This window comes from Lepisosteus platostomus, chromosome 7 (genome assembly GCF_059453375.1).
Source record: "Lepisosteus platostomus isolate fLepPlt1 chromosome 7, fLepPlt1.hap1, whole genome shotgun sequence".
NCBI classification, from domain to species: domain Eukaryota; kingdom Metazoa; phylum Chordata; class Actinopteri; order Semionotiformes; family Lepisosteidae; genus Lepisosteus; species Lepisosteus platostomus.
In genome coordinates, this window is record NC_142617.1 from 291,346 (window position 1) to 309,597 (window position 18,252).

Sequence of the window (18,252 nt, forward strand, 5' to 3'; positions counted from 1 at the left end):
GAAAGTACTAGAATTATAATTCAAAGACAGCATTTACTAACGCACCACATCCCTGAAGACAAATCCCATTAAGTCAGAGCCAAACCGTACAAGCCATGGCGTGTGAAGAGAGGAAAATGTGGGTATTAAGCGATATTGCAGAAGAGAGATTTAAAATGACCTTATGCATCTGTCTTAATCCATCGTTTTAAATGGGCCCAGAAAGGACCCCTCTGGACAAAAAAGGTAATGCATCTCTTAACTGTACTTCAGGTAATTATCCATTATCTTCTGACAATGTCAGGCAATAACATCCGACAGCATTTTAAATTATTTTACTAGCCACTGGCAAAAAAAGCCATGTGGACGCAAAAGTTACATCATCTGTGGAAAGTCGTTCTTTTGCTCCTTTTCAGACATTCAGTAGTATGAAGGTCACCAAAGTCTTAACATTTGTGGGGAACGTTGTGGACCTGATAGTAACTGCAGGGGGTTGATAATGTTGATATTCAAAACCATTTTGCTTACGTGAGAGGTATGAGATTAATTTTCCCCAAAACACTGGACAATAAATTATTTCCATTGTTCAAGAACTGTAACCCATTCAAGTTATTAAAAATGCACAGTGTAAATATAAAGGATCTATAGATAAAGTCAAGGTCACAGACAGGGAAATCTTTAAACTCGGTATAACAGCTGGTGTCTATGCAAGTGCTGAGCTTTGATAACAAGTGACAAACCTTCCCCTGCTGTATGTATCGCTGCTTATATAAAACTACTCTTAGTACAATAAGTCATGGTTAAGGTTGAATATACAGGAGAAGGACAAGAATTACTAATTATTTTCCACATACTAATTAAAATAATTACAGAGAACTGTCCTTTTACCATTAGTGATCCATGCATCATCCATCTAGGATAAAGAAGACTAAACCATACGGAATCTCTCATCTATATACCAAGAACTCTCTTTGGTCATTCACTTACAATATCAAACTGGGTAAAACACTTATAGTTTCTTCTTAAAAGAAGAGGTAAAAAGAAGACAGGCATGATTTGCGTAAAAAGTAAATAACAAAAACATACTTAACGGAAAATCTTTGAAACTTTCCACCAATGAACAGACCAGTTATAAGAAAGAGACTGTAAAAATACAGTCCTCTGTCACCTTGAACAAAAATCAATTTACAGCTGTTATTATAACAAACACCCATGCAAAACATCATCAAAATGCAGCTACAAATTCTTAAGATAGAGTGCACAGTGTCTCAGTCAATCAGGGCCAAGCACAATAAAAACTAGGTCACAGTGACCTACTTCCAAAGACACATGACGAAAACACACACATACACAGGGCAAGCAGAGCCGAATCTACACTCATTGGCCCCACCAATTAGAGCTTAGAACCCAAGCAAAGAGTAGATCAGCATGACCCAGATACTCGTAACCTAAAGAAATGCTGGAATGGAATGTCCACACAACTGGAAGAATTTAGCTTTTCTAATGTAGAGCTATGCTAACATAGTCTCTTTTATATCAGTCATTTAGTCTTGATATGGGTGGAGCTAAGCAGTCAACATAATGTAATGGGGAGAAATGGTGTACTTGATTCTTGATGCCATAAGAATTTCTACAGTGGAGGAAGATTTCTTATTCAAAAATGGTAGGTGTCTGATGATCTTGAGATACAAAATATCCTTTACAAAACATGCCATCTTACTAGGTGTGAACCTGGTCAAAATAATACACTGTAGCTTGCAAAGTATGACACACAGAGCTGGTGTGAACTTCAGGGTCCACCATGTGGGCACACCTGGGGTCCTTTGCACAACCACACTTTCTCAGGGTGGAGCTGTTCTTGCTGAGTAATACAGGTGAATGTTTACCTCCCTCGTCAGAAACAGACTGCCATGGCAAGACTGGATCAAAACATTTCCCTTACATCCCCCACACGAACTACAACAGAGGAAAGAATCTTACTTAGAATGTAATTAAGGATTGAATTAGGTTTTATTTAGACTCAGCTGGTGCTAATAACTCAACAGGAGCCAACTCAACAGAGACCAGTAGTTTTAAAACCTGGGATCTCTGATCATTGTTAAAAACATACACACTCATTTGAAGACGAGCATGGGACAGTTTTCAAAGATTTAGTTAATGATTTTCTAAAACAAAAAAAATAAAAGGTGCAAATTTAAGATGAGACAATGTAGGAAATAAAGACTAAAAATCTACCATTTTTTATAATTTAATCAGTTGTGTCGTTTTATTTGCATAGCTGTAAAAAGCTTTGGAGGTCATTCATTGGCTATGCAGATGGAAAACAACAAAGAACATCAGCCTTATGATGTCCTGTGTTAACTGTGTTATATTGCAAGACTGATCAGGGAATTATGGAACTGAATCAGAACAAACTAAAATTCACAAAGCCACTACTCTTTTTGGCCTCCCACAGCAGCCAGAAGGTCAAGATGATCACATGATGTTTTGCAAGTATTACCCAGACTAATCAACCAGAATGTGACATTTCACTGTAAAGGATAAAACAAAAGAGAGAAAAAGTAACATCAGTTCAATTTAAAATCAAGTACCTTTGCTGCTCCCTGTATGTAGAAATCAGGAAAGAGAAAATTAGCTAAACATATCTACACGATTGGCATTGCAGATGAAACTGGAAGTGTAAAGAGCCTTCTATTAGATGAGTGTTATTAAGCATTTAACTTCATCTTGGCTTTTGAAAATTACTTGAGTAATATGAATATGTTTCAAATGTGATTCTCAACAAGGGCTGCCAGTGTGAACTGAAACCATGACATTCTGCAAACCAGAGAATCAAAATGTGCCTCTGTGTCAGAGTTGAGTCTTTTTCTGCTGAAGCCATCACCCAGGTAGGAATTACAAAGAAAGTAAAAAGGGAAAAGACCATTATAATGAGTCAGTGTTATTGATTGTCTAAATGACTGTTTACAAATCAGATTTCAATTGAAGGAGAATCGACAAATATTGTAAGTGATCTTGGCCTTAAAGATAAACATATAATAGATGGAAAGGCTTCTTAGCTGGACAGATATTTAATTCTCTCTGTAGTGCTAGTAATCCTCCAAATTTCAGCTATGACCTGAGCATTAACAGAAAAATGTATAAGGTTATGTGAAGAAAAACTGAAATATATGAGAACAAATGTAATATACCCAAAGGCTAACAATGTTTTTAACTTCTGAACTACAATCAGGTAACATTTTGTCTTGAAGTCAATAAATTGAGGGCATGAGTCAGAGACTTTCATGTAAATTAACAAGACCTACCAGACACTGAAATCTACTTGTTTAGGTGGAAAACATTAGATAAGAAAATTCAACAATAAGCAAGTTATTTAATCTGATTATCAATAGCACCTATTCACATACAGTAACACTGCAAACTAAATCAAGAGCAAAGAGAAGAAGGCGCAAGGCCTAAGAGCTCATTCATTCAGCAGATAGGAACAATTCAGCAAATCCATCCAATGCCCTGATAATAATGTTAAAGGAAAACAAAAGAACATAGAACACATGGAGAGATTTGATTGTAGACCTTGAAGACCTGTTACCAAAGAGAGGACATTTAGCCCATCTAGCTTCTTGAAATGTTAGTAGCTAAATGATCTAGGGATCTCACCCAGCTACTTACTGAAAAAACCCAGGGTATAAACTTTACAACATGGATATGTTACTAGTTTGAGACTTCCACAACATTTATGGAGAACATGCAACCTGTTTAAAATGAACTTGCACATAGTTTTCAATGTTTCCTCTGGTTTGTGTTGAACTGTTGATAAAAAAGAAACCACTAGTATTTGAATCAGGTCCCAACCCACTAAAGTAGAAATATAATACCAGAGGCTTTCTCATAAGATGCTCCTTCATATTCAGGGTTTCTCTTCTTATATTTATGGTACTCCCATAATACCTCCATGGAATAATATGCACTTGTCTACGTTAAATGTCACCTGCCCAGTCTTGAATTTATCAAAGTATTTTTAAAATTCCATTGCATTTTCTACTGTGTAGGCCAATAGTATTTTGATATCACCAGTGAACCTGACTGGTTTATAGCAGCAAAGGAACAAGTAATAGGTTTATTCCATGCTGAAAAAAAAGAAGAAAGAAAACAATGTTTCATCCGTGGAGCCTTCTTCAGGTGTGAGAAAGACCAGCATAGTTTACAAAGACAAGACGTTTATAGCAGTCATAGCAGAACACGGACATTTGCTTTTGAATAAGAGCACTGGTCCTAATTCAGTTCTCCGTGGTAATTACGTCAGCCATATCTGAATATTCCCACTTATTTTTCAAGCAAATTGAGACCCTTGATTCCTGAGCTTTCACTCCTGTTTGATGTGTAATGTTACAACTGCATCTTCCATCTTTTGTGTTTTTATCGTCATGTTTTGTTAGTCATTTCTCCAATTACAACAGAATTGTATGCTGGTGCTATAAACACTATCTATTTTATACCCAATACTCCTGGAATTTAGGTTTAAGCGCTTCACTACTTGGTCCTTTTATAATCTGTTTTTTCATTGGGTTATCTTTCATACCATTACCACTGCATCCCCCTCTGCAGATTTTATTTGGATTCATCCCCATCTTTTTTAGTTGCAACTCGTCCATAAGACTACATTTTTTCCTGCCCGTGCTAGGATCTTGTATCCTTTTTGGAGGATGTGAGCTGCCACAGCTCCAGGGAGATGGCATACTGCAGTTGACTCAGGATCTCCCTCGCACTGATCCCAAGACTGACTACCGCCACCTCTCTGTCTCTCAAGATTCTGGTGCCGATGGGGTTATTGTGATTCCTTGAGAACTGCGGTCTTTTCTATGGCGATGTCCTATAAGCTGCTGTCTTGAGTTGCCCAGATTTAGCTATCTGTTTCCAGGCCCTGGAACAAACTTGTACATTGTTGTAAAGTTAGGTGACATTGTGACAATATCGGCTCATCTTTTGGTTTCTGTTTGTTCTGATAATTAGGAGATACTACCATGATTGTTGAGATTTGAAAGTTCCTCCACGATGCTCTCAAAGTTTCTGGAGCTCCGATTTCAAAGCATTTACTTTTTTAAGGAGCCATTGGATTCTGTGGCGTTTTCCACAGATATAGTCTTACAGGAGAAAAAAGGTAATCCTATTTTTTAATGCATAGGATCGCTTTTGAAACCATTATGTTTTTATGTTGTTCGGGATGAGCAAATGCTAAATTTTGTCTTGTTACAGTAATAAAAAGTCAAAGTTATTACCATTCATGCAATGCTTTTCAGACAACACTGTAGCCTTTAATTTTTTTTGTCCTGATTTTTCTAAACTTAATACTTTATTGAACTAGATATATTAATTGAGAACAAATGTTCACTTACAATGAAAACCTGGGGTACACATTTATAAAGCAGATTATTTATTGGAGTAATCCAAGTGAAGCACCTTGCCTAACTGTAGAACAAGTGTCCCACCGGGAATGTGAACCCACAATAATTGATCTGGAGAACAGTTCCCTTACTATTACTTCACATTGCAGCCATTCAATATCTTCTTTAGCATTTTGCTTGTAGGCTCTACAGCCCGAGCTCTCCACTGACAAAAAAAACATGCTGTCAATTCCATTAATATCTTTCTTTTCTTACATATTAGTGCTCATCCATTAAAACAAACTAAAGATATTTAATTAATACCGCTAATCAATTAGATCCACCTAGCCTACTAAAAGATAGAATGATTCAATAAGGCCTTCTAGAGGAAACTTCAACTCAGCTGGCCTCAAAGTAAAAAACAACGATGGGACAGAGAAATACTGTGTCTGCCACAGTGCTCAAGCTCTAGAGTTTCCTGACACCTCACTGCTGCCTTTTAATGCCTAAAAACATTTTCACAACTGGGTCAAAAGTCTGACAGAAAAAAATATTTTTCTTAAAAATCTTAAGGTACCCAATATGGTTTTGGAAAAGCAAAGACTACACATAAATGTTTGGCACACAACCTTTAAAACATTGTATAAAGCATTGTTGAAAGCAATACAACATTAGTATTTAAATTATTTTAAAGTATCAGTAAAACTTTAATGGAAGCAGTGAAGCCTGTAAGGTTATGAGCTGCTGCTGACGTAACTCCACTGTATTTGCAGAAAGAGGTCCTGTGGGTGACAACCCTCCCACAGGCAAACACTCCAACAGTTAACACAGCAGGTGGTTGTGGTAGATTTGTCAACTGCTTCCCAAGACACTTCTCTACCCAATAAAATTCTTTAAGACAAAACATGGGAGGATCACAAAGTATGCCTCTCTTTAAACATCACATACAAAATTTGACTTTTTGGTATTTTTCTGGTAGGGTCTTTTAAATATTATGCTGCATTAGAAGCTACAAAAACATGCAAGTGTTCATGGTGTATATTAAAAGTAAAATACTGTACATTCTACTCTACTCTACTGTTGGAGCCAACTTTTACAAGAACATATAAACTCTCTACAAATACCATTGAATAAGAGAGCTGGGAAATCTCTCTGGATGCTTCTGTTTCTGCCAAAGTAACAAGAAACATCAGCACACAGGCAAACATTCCCCTCCCCCTTCTTTGTAACTGAAATACTGTCCTCAGACCTGAGCAAAAGCTAAACAGGAGACTGCAACTTTTCAAACATGAATCTACTTCAGCACGGGACGTAGAATCTGCACAAAGTTTGAAGACCAAAATACTTGTAAACACAGAACAACAAAAACAGTTCTTTTCCAGCAACAATCATACAACCATTTAAGCATCCTAATTCCATTTTTGAAAAATAAAAGCACATAAGTGTGTTTCCTATCGAAGCATTTTAGAAGATTGTAGTGGAAACAAACAGAAAACAATGTCCATGTGACAGACCACATAACTTCAGAACAATGTATTAAAACCTAAAATATTCCTACATTTATTAAGGAAAAGTCATTACAAATATACAAAAATAAGGATAGAAAACAAATCTAACTCTACCAACAGGCAACAGATATACTGTGAGAGATGCCAAAAAGGTTAAGTAGTCATGGCATGTTTTTCTTGTGTAATGCAAAACCAGAAACAAAATATACAGCCCTACCTTTCTTCCAAAGCTGTGATGCCAAGCACAGGTACACTGTAGTAATCAATTTGCTCTGCAGGCAGCAATGCTCCAGCAGAATACTAATGTGGATCCTTCTCTTCCTATCTCTCTCCTTCGACTTGACGCCCCCCTGTGCCCCCGTCCTGACCAATGCCCAAGGAGGGCGGACTGTCTTCTTCCCAGATAACAACTACCACTAATCAAGCATACGTGTACGAGGGCGTGGGATTACAGAGCTCGCACAGCCTGACTCAGGCACTGAAATACAGCTAAGTACATGCACAACAAGGTCAGCTTTAAACCTGTAGTAACCCAGCCAGCACTCTCCCCCACAGCCTTCTCCATGCCGACACACACTCGACCCACGCACGCACGCACACACCAACACGCAGAGGGGCGAGTCTGCTCGAGTGAACTAATTCATCACATTTTACTACTGACGGCTTTTTACCTCAGGGAAGGAAATTGCATCCTAGAGGAATGACAACAACAAGACACCGGCACAGATCCTGGGATTCTTGCCTCCGTTGCTCCGATGATGTGAAGCTACACTGCATTTTTGCTTTTGTTACTTTGTGGTGGTGGGGGGGGGTTGTGATCACAACAAAGCAGAGGCAGGGAAGCAGAGCAGGAGATGCGTAAGAGCAAGCCCTTCATCGCTTTAACCTGCCCTGGGGCACTTTGCACAGAAACCAGCACTAACCGTCTCCTCGAAGAGTTAAGGACATCTGCAGAGCAGCTTTACTGGCTTCTGAGAAATGAAGTTCTATTTCAAAACCTTCTGCAAAAATCTGTCAGCTCAAAGAAGACCATCTTTTGATTCTCATCTCATTGATGAATGATCTAATTACTTAAGTGCCAAATAACCCTATTTACAATAAAATACTTGAGTAAAACAACATGCTGAAAATAAGTGGGAAGCTTTTACACAATTAAAATTACTAATTTAATGCACTCTAACCAGTTTTTCAAGTTTGTGGAAGACCTTTTCTCAAACACCGACAGCATCGTTATAATAATGATAAACAATCTTCCATATTAATCATTATTCCTCACAGAACTGCTTTCATCAACATCACAGTACAGGGGCAGACTCCCGAGCCTCTAACAGGCGGCAGGCTCCTGAGTTTGCAGTGCCAGAAATACTTCATAATGAGCATTACGAGCGTGATTATCACTTCTTGATGCAAGGACGCAACCTTATCCTGCTAGTCTTCTACATAGCAGCAAGACAGAACAAATAAATGACCAAAAATCAAAATACTTAGAACATTTATCATCATACTTTTGCCTGTTTGAAAAGAACTGGGGATGCAGCCAAGAGCTTGCAACGGTAACAAAACACCTTTTCAAAAAAAAAGATGGAAGAGGAGGGTACGCGTCGTGCCAAAACCTGTGCCCTTGACATACTGACATCAGGCTACAGTCATGTGACACTCTGTCATCCGCCACCTGGCAGAATCTCCACCTTCTCACGACCTCATCCTCCAGTGACCCGCGGCGCCGGGCTCGCAGGAGGCCCCTCCCACAGCTCCGCGGGGAGGTCGAGCAGGTCAGCGTGTCCTCATCTGTAATCCGCTGCCATTCGTCAGCAGCCCGGCTGGAGGAGGCAGGCTGGCTACAAGGGGAGAATGCCCAATTAGGCAGCTGTCACACAAAGCGGAGGCTGCAAAACCATCCCCTGTCGAAAGAAAGAGCAGCTGCGGGTGCCAATTACAGCAACCTATTAACCCTTCGGGCGCCGGAGGAAGAGGAGCTGGACCTGCACGCCAGAGCCTGAGTGCCAGGCTCTCACACGGTCGTTCAAGAGCGCTGATCAGGAGTCCTGGCTTTTCAACTGAAGTCCAATTCAAATGACTATTATTTAACACATCTATTATTATTATTCTTTAATAATAAGATACCTTGTTTAATATTTAATACTGTTAAAGGGGAATGCCCTTTTCTACTATTTTGCTCTTTTAAATCAGATTCACATTAAACTGTATCATATCCAAAAAGTTTAAAATACTTTACAAGGAGAATAATGAAATCCTTCACCTACTTAAATTAAGGGTCACCGAGTTCTTATGGACCTGTTACTGTCAATATCAGCCAGGTTGTTCAAACTCAGAGCAAATAACAGCTGAGAGTTGCCGACAAATTGTCAAGAACTGCTGCAACATTCTACAAAATGTTTTTTTTAAATCAGTAAAAGCAAAATGGAAGATAAAGATTAACTGAAACAACAAAATAAAAAACTAAACTATTCAGAACTGCAATTTGGGCCATATTTACCAAAGAGGGAACTCTGGATACCACACCTGCAAGATACATATTAAAGTGTTTAATGAGCCAACAAGGATGAAAACAAGAATTGACTACAACACTTTGCATCATTCCCTTTCTCACACTTTCCAGCGTCTTTTGATTTTTGCAGTTCTCAGAGAGCACGCAGTACAGTTACAGAATGATAGCAATTTAATCATAGATAAATGAAAGCCTGGAAGAGAGCAGGAGTTGACTCCAGACTGAATAATCTCAGCATTCTTAATTAAACGATTGAAGAAAAGCCAGTACATTAAAAGGGAAAGTGCGTCTGGGTCTCCTGCCTTTTTCCCCAGACAGGGAGGCAGTTAATAAGCAAACCTACTGTGGGCTTCATCAGAGCTATTAACTGAAGTCATCAGTGCAAACACGTGTGACCAAGAGGTATTCAGTATTTTCAAGGAAATTTCAAGGAAACCGCTGAAACAGAATGCAAATATCCAAGGCTGCAAGTATCTAAGAGTGGTCCAAGTCCCCTCCACAAACACCAGAACAGGGGGTGTTTGACAAGCTCACCCTGCCTGTGCAAGACAACAGAACGAAGGGGTTTTCATTCTTGACGATTACAGGTAAAAAATAAATAGCTGTCATTAAATAATATTCATGTTTCCTGGACTTCTGCTCTTTGGGATTTGGTGCAAGACCAACAGTAAGCAATGAGGGAACATCCAATATAATGTCTTCAAAGTCAGAATAGAAAGGTAGAAAGGTAGATTGTGTGTAATTCAATAATAATAAGAAATGTATAATATGATAATAAGAAATATTTTTGTATAGAAGATTTCATTTGTGTAACTACAGGCTGACAAATATCCCAGAGAGAGAGAATATAAAGAAGTAATGCCGTGCAGTTACCTGGGTAAACAGGTGGTGTGTTATAAGAATAAGAAGAACCTTCAAGACCTAAACAGTAACATTCACAAAATAGAGTCTCAATCAATCTCAGTCTCAATCTGGACTGCACTTTTAGCACCTTTGTATACAGTATTGCATTTCCTGTACAGTTTGCATAAAAATGTGTCTGCATACTCTCAGAAATGATAATTCTACCGATTCTAGCAGTCTGTGTAGGTGTAACGGGTGACTGCTGTTCTGGGGATGTGCTCTTGTACAGAAGCCTGGGGATCTTTCACTTTTTCCTCCAAATGTCCATTCAACTGTCTTCCAGTGACACTTGTGATGCGAAGATAATTTCTATAAATACTTTTTTTTTTACGATAAGGCCCCATTTACCATGTCGATAAAGATGGATAAGCATAACCTCCAATGACAAATTAGAAGATAAAATTCAAATGACTTATTCAGGAGCCTGCATTTATTTTTAATGTCTCCAAGTTGCTGTGTTTTGCGCTGGGGAGAGGGGATTAGAGCCCCGCCCTCTGTGACTCATAACAGCCTCGCGTTCAGCAGATGGCCTCCGACTTGTGCCAGCTTGCCAGGCGTCACACATCACTGGCTGGGCTCTTGCCCCACGGTACAAGTCCCAATACAGCAGCAGAGCCATACAAACACAGGCCACTGCTTCAGGATGTCCGCCAACATGTGTGGCGGAGCGGAGGGCTGGTTTGCGTGGCAGGAACCTTCTCCCGTGGACACACGAGAATCTTAATTGGCCACAATCAGACCCTTCCACTTCTCTCCCCACACACACACCATTTAGTGTGCCAGGCCTTCAGGTCCCTGCATGACAGCTGACACGTTTAAATTAAGAATAAAATTAATTACAGGAAGTCTTATGTATCTATATTGTGTGTTGAGACAATACTGAAATGTATTTCAAGTGCAAAAGGCATAAAAAGGTGCTCATTGTACATTAATAAACACCCAAGTTCTACATTGCAATTACATAAAGCTTTTTAAGAAATCTTTTTTTTTTGCTTTTCTCTTTTACAAAAGTGCCAACTACAGTTATTGATTTCCAGCTGATCTAGTATCTTTTTAAAGATTTCCAATTGTAAACAGTATTCCAAACTTGCCCCATTAACTATCCAATGGGAGAATCTGTCTTCTAGTAGAAGGAGGATAGAAAACTCTTAATTCACTTGCTTAATATTTCCAGGCAGTTCCTACACTGTCCTCATTGGGAGTGTCCTCTTACCAGCTACCTGGAGATGAAGATGGATTTAAGAGATAATGAGAAGGATGGAAACCGTAGGTGCATGTTGAGTGTTCAGTTGGCATTCAAAGACTGCAGAATCTCCTGGTTTTGGACGTTGTCCCCTTTAAATAATTTAAATCTCTCTCTGTGTGCATTTCTCCATCTCTGTCTCCGCATATGTGTCAACTACAAAGAGTTTTTGAAGCCTTTCAGCTTCCTTATGTACATGTGTTCTCAACAAGCATGAGATGACTTTGTCACAGGTATGTCATAAAATTTCAAATGTTCAAATGTTTAAGTAACAAATTGTATTTACAGTAGAGGAGTCTGTGCTGCCTCTCCCTGTGCACAGCAGCAGATCACAAAGGAGATTTCTCTGCACCCCCTTCCCGTTCTCCCTGTTATTGCTGAATGTCACGGGGTGGGTTAGTGTGACCTTGAGAGGCATCAGTAGCGCAGCAGGGTCGAGATGCCTGCAGGCGCCCTTGTACTGGATTTGCAAGACAAAAACCTTCAAACTAGCTGAAGGACATCTCAAATCTCTTTAAATGTTTTTTTCCCTCTAACTAATCTGTGTTGCTCTTAGGCGGATATGTGCCAGTCCGAAAAAAAGATTTTTTTTTCTCTGGACACTCTATCCTTAACCTTAGCACTGAGCTGATTGTGACAATAATCCAAATGTCTGGCTAGATGTGTTTTATAACCTCTTCACAGCCTGATTAACAATTCATGGCATGAATGAACATTTTATTCACTTTAGTCCTCAAAATGTGCAGGAAAAAAGTAGCTCATGCTCTAGGGTGTTTCGGAGTTTATATTCGGGGACCAATGAGAATGTGCCAGCAGACACTACGTATAGCTGCATCCTGAGGGCTATCCTTCATCCTGAGCACAGGATACTGCCACAGTGGGCACAGGTCCACTCCAGTCTATCAGGGGATCACTCTTCTAGCTCTGGGGCCTTCAAGTTACATCTTGTTATTCTAGTGGGTGCATCAGTGACCTTTATTCCTAGCCCAATAAAACAGTTTTATGACTAGTCTCAGAATTACATGAATACAAAATTCTAAATAAGAACATGTTAAAGTTAACATATTAAATCACACTTTGCTTTTATACCATATGTGACAAAGTATCAATCATGGAACATATTAAACTTATTGATAAGGTTAAACACCAATTACATAATCCTCTTTAGTGATGAGTCCAATGTTAATTTCAGTATGCATGAACTGACTGACAGCAAGTTTTGACAAAGAGGTGGAGGATAATCAGGTACCAGGATGTATGCATTTTGTTTTGCCCTCTTTGCCACATAGAAAACCTAAAATGGTTACGTTTTCACTCAGGAGTCCCTGCATGACGCCATGATATTTCCTGGTTCCCTCTGAAACCGAGCAGAGGAGAATCTCCCCAGATTAGCAGTTAAGATGCAGTGATCAGCACACACCATGGCCTTTGAGCATACATTTCAGCATTTCATGTCCTCGGTCTTAGAAAAATATTGACAGGATTTCAATTTCACAGGACGCTGTGTACAGTAAACAGCCCACATCTTTTGCAATGCTTGGAGACTAGACAAACCAAAGCAACATCATTAGTCTTAATTTAGCCGCTAAAATTTAAATGGGGGCCTTTTTGATGCCAAATTATGCCAGATAAAAGATTAAGTTGCACATATCGCGTAAAGAGAACACCTGTCAGGGACTCAGATAAGCAACAGATGGAGAAGCTGAGCCTTTGGTGCAGAGGTCAAGGTTTCAGGACAAGGTCAAGGTCACAGTAATGTACTGCAGTCACAGCTCTCTTTTATACTCACCGTCATGGAAAAAGACTGCAACACACTGGGGAGTTATTCTATGGTATACCTCTATATTTAATATCCCATTGCAAATAGTTACTTTGAATCATGCTTTTTGTAGCCTACTTAAGATTTCAGAAATACCAAAACTCTAACTCTAACCATAGCTCTAATGCTAAAACATACTATAACATCTGCTGTGTCAGCTGCAATGGAAGCTGCTGACACTCATAATGTTATGTCTGTTTGAACACCAGTCATAAAGGCCCATGAAAGTTTTACTATAATGTTACTTTAGCCTCTAAGAGGGTGTTATATGTCTGAATGTTATGAAAATAAAGTAAGAAAGCTACGCGGGGGCCTGAGTGAAAATGGAGAAACCTTTTGAATCTAGGCATCAAGATGATCACAGCTAGACAATTTCAGGATAACTAGCCCACGCAATTCACAGATCATGATATGAACTAATAATAGGCCAACCCACATCACGAGTCAAGGACCAGTATATAGAAGATCAGCTACATGTACTACCTACTTGCACGGCAGGTGGAAGACTATCATGGATTCATCTGCATGTTTTTCACAATCAAGCATGCTGTTCACAAGATGCATGCTGGCCCACTCCTCACAATGTGTAGAAGTGTGGCCTGGTCTCCGGAACAATCTCTCAAAAGCACTTCTCCCCAAACAGACTCCCATTACTCAGCCACCCAGCTCCCTGAACTGTGAGAAAGTAGGTCACCCTGACCCAATTTCATAGACCATGGAATACATTCTGTAAAGTTCCAGCGAGTTTGATCAAGCAGCTCTAAAGAGACAACCTTCATTAACCCAACCAATCAGAAACCAAGCTCTCATAGCCTCAAAAACGCATTAAACTCTTATCAGTGTATGTCTGTGTAAGCCATGCACATCTTAATTAAATACCGCTTCCAGCAAAATGTATGCAGCAGGCAGCCACATTATTTCACCAGGTCCGTGGCTGCCTTTCCTCACCCAGCATGAAGGCTCCAGGTTTTTAAAAATCAACATTTTCTCATAAATAATTTGGACATGATATGAATTATTTAAGACATCAACAGAGCTCACATCTTAAAATTAATTCAATTTTTCCCCATTTAGGGGTGTTAAGATTTTAACAGTAATACAATTCTTAAAATACTCAAAACACAGCGGGCTAAACGGTGACTTTTCGAGAAAAATCCAAGAAAATGAATTGTGGGCTTTAGTAGACAGTTACTCCAGAATTGTGACTAAATGGGCTATTTTGTTCAGTGTCTAGAACCTCTCACTAGAGAGAATATATTATATCACATTCTCATTATTAACCAAAAAACTATAAAGAAGTTGGTAAGTTTTTTTGTTGATATTCTTTCCCCTACACAGGGGTTTGATGACTTACAACAATGCTCATTCTGGATTTGTCTCGCTCATCTAGGTTTGGTTCCAAGAACACACAAGACAACACAAGAACACACAATCTGCTTGGCTTCCTTATGAACCGACAGTCAGCTATTGATTTTTTTTATTCTTTTAGAACATATATATCCCTTTTACTCTGTTACAAATCTACGGCTGATAACTCTCCTCAGCACTAAAATAAACACTGTAGAATAAATAAAGGCAGACTTTAGAGAAATTGAAAATGTTCTTGTACTGAGATTCACACATTAAAGTGTTAACCTCAGCCTGACCTTCAGTATAAGGCTTGACCTGCCACTGAACGTTCCTGGGCCTGATGATAAGCACTTGTTTAATTATATTCATCTACATGGATATGACATTGTTCATAAAACAGTGAAGTCAGTCTTCTTCAAGGTTACTAAAAACTACAGACATAGGAATCTAAAAAGCAACTATTTACCTGTCTACAATTTTACAAACATGAGAATTAGGTCCTAATAAACCCAGAAAAGGCAGAGGTAGACACAAATATGGAAGTTATATGTTAAGAGATACAAATTGGAAATGGATATGTGTGTAATGTACAGTAAAAGAGTATACTTTGAAGAAGAAAAAAATAAAGCATAGATCTTTATGATGTTATATAAATGCAAATAACTTTACCATTCAACATCACTTAAAAATTGTTCATATGAAACTTGAAGAGTACGTGATGCGCATGTGTCTAAGAACATTGATTTAGGTCTGCAGAGTTAGCTATAAAGGAAGCCTAAACAACTGTAACCAAAACTAACCTGTCATATTATCACTGACACACTTCTGTATGGCAACATCTGTCCAAGTCAAGAAACCACCACCAAATTCTCTTCTTGCCCTTCATTTATTTACTCACCTCACTCAGCCCACTAAAACTCTTTAGTTTTTCTGTTGCCTCATTTTTCTACAGGACATGAAACCAGGTTGACAAATCGCAGGCTCAACCTATCACAGCCTAATCAGCAAGGTCAGGTCACATGGCAAGACCACCTAGCTATGAGTCACCTAGCTACTATGGAAACCTCAATGAGCCACACCTGAAACTGCAATCACACAAGCACAAACACCAGCGTTCTGGTGCTCTATGGCTGCCGTCGCATCATCCAGGTGAGGCTCCCCATTACCTGTAAAGCACTTTGAGTGGAGTGTCCAGAAAAGCATTACATAAGTGTAAGCAATTATTATTATAATTTAAAACATCATGCAGCCAAACTCAGTTCCTGAGCTTTCACCCATCCATTCAAAAAAGCATTACTTACAACAGCTAATGTAAAGCCAGACTTCCTCCATTCTAAGTTGAATGTGATGCAATGCAGAAGCAGTTTAATGAAAGCACTGCAAAGCCATGGTGAGACGTATTGTGTACAAGCATGGCTTTCATGAGACCTGTAGGCGAAAGAGGGCAAAGGTCACCCAACAGCACCACTAGCAGGTCAGAAAGGGCTTCACAGTGGAATCAGGGTGCAATTAAAGTCACTGCCAAGTTTTTAGGCAATAAAAACTAAACCCTAAAATCTGTCAAATTTAGTTTCTTCATCTATAGAATATTCGATTTTATAGCATTTTATTAAACACCACCTCACTGAGAAGGAATACAGATTTATTTTGTATGGTTGTAAACATTATTTTAATGCATGCTTGCTAACTATAGGTATCAATTTAAGCATTTAAGGAAGCCACCTCTAAATTAAGTTGGAACAAGTGTCACATGATTGGGTACCCTTATGGACATTCTGAATATGGATTTTCCATTCTGAAATCGATTAGGAAAGAGGAACTGGAGAGACAATTAAAGTTTCTGTATAAAATCGAGGAATAAGACTTTGGTTCTGATCAGCTATTTTTGCACTGCATTGTGGCACAAAACCATATTTTGTTTAAAAGTAAACATACTTTCTTTTTTACAAAACATGAGGAAACTAAAAGGAAATAGCTTGTTTCCATTGACACAGCTTATATCAACACAAAAAATGGACAGACACAGTGTCAAACCGTAAGGAGTTTTGTTTTTTAACCAGTCTACTGACAACTTGATATTTACCATAATAAAAGGACTAATATTTTTGGGTGACCTTAACAGTCTGAAAAAGGGAAAGCTTTATAATGGAACTATATCCAGTCCTTCTACTCAATTGGTCCAACAAGTTATTTGAAAAAAGTATGCAAGATATTAATAGGGGATGCTTTCAAAGGCATGTGAAACTTCAACCAATCAACCACCTGATGACAGCTACACTGCTATACGTTTAACCTAAGTTGCCAGAAAGCATTGTTTAGGATTTCACTTTATTCTGAAGTGAGTCTGTAAAGCAACATTCACATTTCTGTCTAATACCGCAGCACAACAGTGCAACATTGTTTTGTAATAACTGTTTTTATTAAACTGGAAGAGCATGTTTTGTAACTTTTCCTTCTGTCCCCATGGAAGAATAAGAACTTGAATGAGGACCATAGAACAAGGTTCTATGTAACTCCATGAAAGTTGCAGAATATAAGAGTCAAGAAACCTGACTGCTACTGTTCTGCTAGTGGGTAGATACAAAACACAGCAGGTGCCAGGTTATCAACACTCTGCAAGATAAAGCTCTCAAAATGCATTCTCATATTCACAACAAACCCAAGTCATTGGCTTAGAGACAATCACAAGTTGCAAGTATAGCAACCTTGACCTTTAAGTGAACCACTTTCAGATCCCAGTCACTCACTGTTTAGATACCTGAAGTACAGTAAGTGAATATGTTTGACAATATCCTCTCAAAATATGCCATTCAAAAGGTTGATCATTTAAGCTGCTGGTTAACAAACGTAAATATTTTAATAGCAGACAACACCCACTCTCTTCATTGGCTGCATTTGTACTGTTGATGTCTAAACCAGTTTGCTGTGATTGAAATGCTCTTATCTTCACAGCACTGCCAATGACAGCTTCAGGCTGAACGAACGGAAACAAATGAAATTCTGTCCTGGTTACATCTTAAAATACTTTCTTACAGGGGAAAACTCATTGAGTTGCCACTAAGTGATTGCAGTTCAGCCCAGTACGTAATTTAAAAGGCAGGGAACTTGTCCTAGAACCTGATGTTCAAAAAACAAATAGCAGGCACATTACCGAGTCACATGCTGTGTATGATCCAGGGACAACATCATTCATAGACAGAACGGTCACAGAGAAATCCACTCATTTCCCAGCGTAAATGAGAATTCTGTCAAAATATTTATTTGGTGATCAATCAATCATTTCCTTCATGCAAATGCATCTAAGAGCTCTAGTCGTTCACTCATTGGTTATCCCTCGTAGTCGGGGACGTTTATTTTCCTTTAAATTGGGGGTGACTGATAAGAGCAATACTGGCTGTGCAGTCTCTGGCAGGTTGAGCAGGCGCAGAAAAGGTGAGGGAGGCACTGCCTACCTTCTCAAAATCTGAAATTGGCATCACAAGTATTTATATGCATTTCAATTTGTTAGCAATTGGCAAGCAAATGATTAAATAACTGTAACAATAACAGTAAATTTTGAA

The 18,252-nt window shown here is 38.9% G+C and overlaps 2 protein-coding genes across 11 annotated transcripts in view; both read right to left on the reverse strand.

Annotated features, from left to right (window-relative positions):
• The window catches only part of LOC148657701 (arsenite methyltransferase), a 64,560-nt gene that overhangs the window by 35,794 nt on the left and 10,514 nt on the right, over window positions 1-18,252 (reverse strand). The gene's annotated exons all lie outside the window — the stretch shown is intronic.
• The window catches only part of LOC148657702 (nuclear receptor-interacting protein 1-like), a 40,849-nt gene that overhangs the window by 12,038 nt on the left and 10,559 nt on the right, over window positions 1-18,252 (reverse strand). For 2 of the 10 annotated variants that reach the window (XM_088638320.1, XM_088638324.1), the window contains exon 2: window positions 8,503-8,706. The exons of 4 other annotated variants lie outside the window; for them this stretch is intronic. The gene's annotated coding sequence lies outside the window, so the exon portion shown is untranslated. 4 more of the 10 variants (XM_088638321.1, XM_088638322.1, XM_088638325.1 and 1 more) reach the window with 4 other exon arrangements.